Source organism: Herpailurus yagouaroundi, unplaced genomic scaffold, assembly GCF_014898765.1.
Source record: "Herpailurus yagouaroundi ecotype Mexico unplaced genomic scaffold, PumYag 67623, whole genome shotgun sequence".
Lineage (NCBI taxonomy): Eukaryota > Metazoa > Chordata > Mammalia > Carnivora > Felidae > Herpailurus > Herpailurus yagouaroundi.
This window is the reverse complement of record NW_024420424.1, coordinates 4,539,970-4,547,418: the sequence shown is the minus strand read 5'-3', so window position 1 is coordinate 4,547,418 and position 7,449 is coordinate 4,539,970. Positions and strand designations below refer to the sequence as shown.

Here is a 7,449-nt window from a genome sequence, read left to right as displayed (position 1 = left end):
AGCAGTCCCGCTTCCTGGATAAAGGCGGCTACCAGGAAAACAACAGCAACAACAAACAAAAGTTACAGGCGCCTATCAACCAGCATCAGTGCCCCCATCCTTCCACAACTAGACCTAAAAGGTCACCAGGCCCTGCCCTTCTCCCATTCCCTAAACCCTGGCAGCAGCTTTTCAGACGGGAAAGGATACTCTCCATATTCGACATGGTCCCACAACTTTTCTCGTGAGGCGACAGCCCAAAGCAGTGACACGAGTTTCATAAGAGAGCGTTCAGGGTACCGCCCTGGTTCCGACCTGCTGCTCCCCAAGCTCCCAGATTCGCAGTCCCACTTCCTGTTTCCGCGCAAAGCCTGTGGGGTATGGGGGCGGGGGGTGGTTGGAGCGGTCTGCGACTGAGGGGCGGAGCTTGTATAATGCCAAAATGGCTGCCTCCAAGAGAGGCTGTTAGGGTGGGCTGCAGTCGCTTGGGGGCGTCGCGGGCTCTAGAGGTTATGCCCCTCCCCCTTGTGTTCTTAACCCAGCCCCTAACGGATTTCGTCCTCCAGCTAACCCTCTAGTTCTTCCTTTTGTTGTACTCCGAGCTCTACTTAATCTTCCACCCCAACTCTTTCCACAGATTTCACACTATCCTTGGCCCCTCACTTCTGTTTTCAGAGTTTAAGTCTTACGGAGGAAGGAAAAGGTATAGGGCTTTTAAAATACTTTAAAAATATGTATAACCGTATGAAATGAGGGCCTGCGGGATTAGCGGGGTTGGTAATTTTGATTTGTGAGGTTCAGTTGAACTTTTAAAAAGGATCATGATCCTTAAAGTTTTAAGTTAGAAGGGGAGGACAAAATAAGTAAGCGCAGGTTTAAGAGGTGAAGCTGCTGTGAAGTATAAATTCGTACAAAATAATTATTCTTATTTTTCACAGTAGATGGTGTAAATTACGAAAATTACTATGAAACCTTTCCAAAATATAATCGGTGGCAGGTTAACTGAACCACTAAGTGGTCGGCGTTTTATATGCGATATTAAAATATCCAAAGGTAATTTATTAGACGCCATCTCTAGATTTGTGGGAAGGAAGGGGGGATCTTTACCGGTATCGCTGCATTTCGATTTAAAACTCTTGGAAATTCCACGATCTGCTTTGGAAAAAAAATAGCTAGGATAATTGTTCTCTTTCTGAGGAATTTTATAAGTTTGGCTTTAATTTTTTTCTCATCTTTAAAATTTCAATATGTGGGAAAATAATGAATACATTATTGTCTTTTTATCTTTAGGATGGTTTCCTGGTGCACCAAAATGGTCCTATAAGGTCCAGACTGTTACCTAATTATAAATGCTTGATGCTGGAAAAACCTTTTTGGGGGGAATATATGGTTTTAGGGAAAGTACAATTTGGAAACCACTTACATAAATGAAACTATATAAAGATTATAGTTATTTTTTGATCGTGCTCTGTTTCTATATGTTTCAGATGAAGGTTTACCTTTATAGAGACAAAAAAAAAATGGCACATTTCATTGTTGTTTCATCACTTTCCATGCTAGATAAGCAATTGCATTTCACTGTTTGAGAACTTTATTTTTTTGTATGAAAATGAAAAATATTTTTAAATAAGTTCTTTCCTATATGCTTAATATGTATTAACATAGCTCTTACAATAAATCCACATGTAGACCAGAACAATTCACTAAAGCTTCAGAATTTCCATATTTTGTGTTATTTTTAGTTATATGTGCATAGCCTATAAAATAAGCCTTTAAAGAAAGTGTTTTTAAAGTGTTTTGCATCGCATAGAACTTCTTAAGAGAGGAATCTTTAGGATAGACTAGGGTTTTTAGTAGAATTAAGATATAAAGATTTTTAAAATTAAGAAGTTTGTTATTGTTGTCCATGTTAAGTAAAAAAAATGCATATCCTGTATCTTTGATTGATTAACCACTTAGAAGATTAAGAAATTGTTATGAGTTGTGAACTAATGTTGATTCCAAAACTTGCCCGGTTTTTTGTTGGATATCTTATGTCTTAAAGTTAGCTTTATAATTTATTTTTTGATTTTAGACATAGTAATAGAAGTATTTAAAGTATATGTATAATTGCTGCTGCTGAAGCAAGGAATTGAAATGTCTTAAAATCATAAACTTCTTTTATTACAAAGAAATATAGAAAGCAAAGACATCAAATTTCAATTGTTTTCATTAAATATTGAATATGTATAAAATATTTGTAAAACATGAGTATAGAATAAACAAAAGCAATACAGCAAACATCTGTGACCCAATTTAAGAAAGCTACCATTCCTTTTAAATTCCCGTGTGTACCCCTTCCCTGATCACATTCCTTTCCTTCCTTCCTTAGAGGCAACTGCTGTCTCAAATCTATATGTAATTTCCTTGCTTTTCTTTATAATTTTATCATAGTTTTTATATCCCTGAACAATATTTAGTTATTGTTGTGCAAATAACAAAAGTTATTTAGTTGTGCATAAACTCTGTGTAAATCATACTGTTTTTTCTTCTTTGACTTGCTTTTGTAATTCATTGTAATGTTGCTTGTCTGTATTACTGCTTGTAACCATAGTTCATTCATTTTCACTGCTGTAGAGTATTCCACTATATGAACATTTTGTAATTTCCCATTCATTATTCTGATGATGGATATCTGGGTTGCTTCCAGGTTATATAGCCTCTAATAATATATTAGTGTTATATTAACACATACTCTAAGCACTTAAGATCCATAACTTACTTAACTCTCCTAACATATTAGGATGAAATCTGGAAATGTTTACTTTATTATAGAGATGATTAAAGTTAACCTTTTTAAAGTCAGATATAATCTTTAACAATATAATTTTACTCTCTCACCCTAGGAGCTATTATTCATTTATTTTTTTTAATTTTTATGTATTTATTTTATTTTGAGAGAGAGACAGAGTGCGAGCAGCTGGAGGGCCAGAAAGAGAGGGAGACACAGATCTCAAGCAGGCTACAGGCTCCGAGCTGTCAGCACAGAGCCCGATGCGGGACTCGAACTCACAGACTGAGACCATGACCTGAGCTGAAGTTGGAAGCTCAACTGACTGAGTCACCCAGGCACCCCTCATTTATTGTTTATTGTATTTATATTTCTTATTATTTTGGGTTATCTTGGATCTTGGCTTTGGTTCTTCCACTCTATCAGATTAATACCTCCAACTCTGTCTCACCTAAATAGGCAACTACCTTGTTCTCCTTTCACCCTTTGAACAGGGCTATAATGATAAAGATGGCAAGTATTGGACCTCCCAAATTGTTCTTTTGGATTTTAGTTAACTCTAGATATGAAGGTTTAACTAAAGCAACATTAGTCACATATTGATAAACCCGGATGTGGTAAATTTCATTATGGATACTTATATGTGTTTTAAAATATCTGTGCATTTTTAGTATGATAATTGAGATATAAAGAGCCAATATACTATCTTAACTCAGCCTCTATTGAATATATTAAAATTTGATATTATTCAAATAAAGTTAATGTAAATTATACTAATTCCTACTGTAAATTGAGTTATATTCATGGTTAATCAACTATGTTTACAATCTGTGTTAAAAAAGAACAAGCTTGGGGCGCCTGGGTGGCACAGTCGGTTAAGCATCCGACTTCAGCCAGGTCACGATCTCGCGGTCCGTGAGTTCCAGCCCCGCGTCGGGCTCTGGGCTGATGGCTCGGAGCCTGGAGCCTGTTTCCGATTCTGTGTCTCCCTCTCTCTCTGCCCCTCCCCCGTTCATGCTCTGTCTCTCTCTGTCCCAAAAATAAATAAACGTTGAAAATAAAATTTAAAAAAAGAACAAGCTTTGCTTTTTAAAGTTAAAAATATTTATTAAAAATTGCAGTTAAAACCTAAATTAGTTAATTTTTTTCAATTTAATTTTAGTTCTTTTGTGACTACACAGCATTTTTGTTATATTTTAACAAATGGTTTCAAGATGATCAGAAAATCAAATGGTAAATCTGGTTAAACTTTCACTGAAGTATGAAGTAAACTCTCATACACTATGAATGAGAATGGTGTACTATATGTAGTATTTCTCAGAGTTTGGTGTTCTTGTTAAAAATACAGATGGCTGTGACTCATCTCTATAGATTCTGATAGAATAAATTTGGAATAGGTCTTAGAAGTCTGTATATTGCCTCTGTTTGTGTAATTGAAATGAACATTGTAATATAGAGTAACATATATCCTGCATTGCCTAAAATAGCTCAATGTGGATGCAACTTCATAGTTTACAAAATGCTTCTTACACATCATTTCATTTGATACTTAAAAGTAATGTAAGGCAACCTCAGGAGGCATTATGATCCTCTTTTTACCAATTAAAAGAAAAAATTAAAAACCAAAACTCAGAGATATCATATTATTTGCCCAAGCAAGTTTTTTTAAAGTAAGCTCTACACCCAAGTGGGGCTTGAACTCACAGCCCCAAGATCAAGAGTCAAATGTTTGATCAACTGAGCCAGCCAGGTGACCCTGTCCAAGCAAGTTTTGAGCAAATGGAGTCTATATTCATTTCAGGACTCCTTGATTTCTAATCCAGTACTTTTGAATGCATATAACAGATTGGCAAGTAGGAATCATTAGACCACTTCTGTTTCTTGCTTTCTATATGTTAGGTGCCCATTGGGTATAGGAGTAAAATGAACAGATATTCCAGTTGGTCAGCAGTCTTTCTGGTTTCTATAAGAAGATTCAGTTTTTTAGAAATTCTAGAGAGGTAGAATCTAGGGGTTTTTTTTAGTTTTTGGTTTTTGGGTTTTTTTTAGTTTTTATTTAAATTCCAGTTAGCATAGTGTAATATTAGTTTCAGGTGTACAATTTAGTGACTCGACACTTACATACAACACCCAGTGCTCATCATAAGTGTCCTCCCTAATCCCCATCACTTATTTAATCCTTCCCCCTACCTCCCCTCTGGTTACCATCCATTGTTTCTATATAGTTAAGAGTCTTTCTCGGTTTGCCTCTCTCTTTTTTCTCCCCCTGTGATCATTTGTTTTGTTTCTTAAATTCCACATGTGAGTGAAATCATATGATATTTGTCTTTCTCAGACTGACTTATTTCACTTAGCATAATACTCTCTAGCTCCATCCATGTCATAGGGTCTTTCTTTGCTCACAATGGAAAAAGTTTTTCCCTAGGCTGGTATCATTTGTCTCCTGGGTTTCCTAGTCTATAACTCTTCAAGTGACAGAATAAAGAAATTAGAGCACAGAAGAGGTAAAGCTCTATTATCTGAGACATATAGAAGGTGAGGTAGGAACAGAAGTTTAAAGACAAGAAGATGGGTTTGAGTGGCTGCAATAGGTGACCTGAAAAATATCCAGTTTGTGATTAGCAAGTGAGAGATAAACATAAGGAGACCAGATAAGAAGCTGAGTGTAAGAGTCAACTGAACAGAAACAGAAAAAAGTCTTGGATAATTAGGAAAAATACATCCATATATTTACCACCATTATAAGTGATCATTCCTAAGATTTCATTGTTATTTTAATAACAAATGGTGATATTTGGTGATTGTAGTATATAGTTATCAGAAAGAGAATTTTTCTGGAAAGCTTTGATTATAACAGAGCACTCAAGACATTAAAATTTGCTTTTGCCAGGAAACCTTTTTAAAATGTGAATAATCAATACAATTATATCTTATCATTAGATGAGTTGATTGATTCTTAATGAGTGACATGAGAAAGAATAAAGTATTTTCCATTATTATTAGAGATGCTTTCCCCTTTGGGATGATTCCAAAGTAGTTTTGAGAGTTGTATAATTCAGAAATTCTTTAACATAGGTATAAATGCTTATAAAGAAATTTATTTTTAATATGCCTTTTTCTTATTTCTGTTATTTTACCATACAGGAGCTATTTGAAGAAAACTCAAGAGAAGAAAAAGCAAAAATAAGAGACTTTTATCAGAAGGACAAGTGAAGGCAAGGTAAAAAACAAAGTGCTTGCTCTCTTAAAAAGCTACTATTCTGTACTCCTATATCCCATTTTACTGACCACGGCACCTACACACTTAGTTCTAGACACTGCTTTTATTTACTTTCTCACCATAGACCAGTTGTAGAATTTCAAGTCAAAATTCTGTCAGTCATTCCTATGGTTTTAGAAATTTATCTGGTAACTGGTTAGTACAGAGCATGCTTTGTAAATCCTTTGAGTTCTCTATATTTTAGTACGCACATTCTATCTTTTAAAGTTTTTTTAATTTTAATTCCAATGTAATTAACATACATTCTATTATTTTTGCATGTTATTTTTTTCCCAAAATCATCTATAATGTGGCCCATAATTCTTACCTCTGGGTCAGGGTTTCTCAACCAGCACTATGGACGTTTTCGGCTGGTTAGTTCATTTGTTTTGGAGGGCTGTCCTATACATTATAGGACTTTTAGCAGTATCCCTGGCTTCTAGATGCCAGCTGCTTCCTCCCACCTCCAAAGTTGTGACAACCAAAAATGTTTCCAGAGATTGCCAAATATCCTCTGGAGGATAAAATTCTAATTAAGTACCAGTACTCTAGCTCTAACATCAGCTAGTGCTGCCTTATGTATAAAACCAACAGACATACAACAGCAATAACTGCAAAACATCTTTAAGCTTACTCTTTTTTAGGAATAACTGTGGCAAAAGCAAATGCAACAATAACATCTCTAGATTTTGAACTGTTTTACTAAAATTGCTAAAATTGGATCCAGGACAGGGGTTTTGAAGTCATTGTAAAATTTTTCTCTATGGAGGCTTTTGAAACAGCAGGACATTTAGAGTCATTCAGAGCTAGGTTTGAATTTCTGGCTCCTATATTTAATAGCTGATTATTTTGGACAAGTTATTTAATCTCTGTGTTTCAATTTCCTCATTCGCACAAACAGGGGTAATAATATTTATTTCCTAGGTTTATTATGAGGATTAAATGAGATTATTCTGAATGTTAAAATACTGAAAATAGAGGCTCTCAGAAATCATAGCTTAGTAATGTCTTCTGCAGCCAAAACACCCTAAATAAAGAGGTAACCATCAAGAAAGGTATTTGAAACAAAGGAGAAAATCATACTGATATAAAAGCATGGTACCTTGGTGCATGGGAAAATTTTGGCATTTCTATTCACCACTTCTTGAGAAAGAATTAATGTCAATAAAGTGGTCAGAGGGGCACCTGGGTGGCTCAGTAGGTTAAGCATTCAACTTCGGCTCAGGTCATGATCTCCTAGTTTGTGAGTTCGAGCCCCAGATTGGGCTCTGTGCTGACAGCTCAGAGCCTAGAGCCTGCTTAGGATTCTGTGTGCCCCTCTCTCTGCCCCTCCTCTGTTCTCCCTTTCTCTCCCTCTCTCTCTCTCTTCAAAAAAAATAAACATTTAAAAGAAAAGAAATGGGTCAGAGAAGAAGTTACAAAAAGTGTCAGAAGGGCTTTG

The 7,449-nt window shown here is 35.5% G+C and overlaps 1 long non-coding RNA gene across 1 annotated transcript in view; it reads left to right on the top strand.

Annotated features, from left to right (window-relative positions):
- Positions 1-534: 534 nt before the first annotated feature.
- LOC121025341 (uncharacterized) overlaps positions 535-7,449 on the top strand; it is a 71,913-nt gene continuing 64,998 nt past the window's right edge. The window contains exons 1-2 of the long non-coding RNA XR_005788015.1: positions 535-682; positions 5,894-5,969. This is a non-coding gene — a long non-coding RNA (uncharacterized LOC121025341). The remainder of the gene's footprint in view (positions 683-5,893; positions 5,970-7,449) is intronic.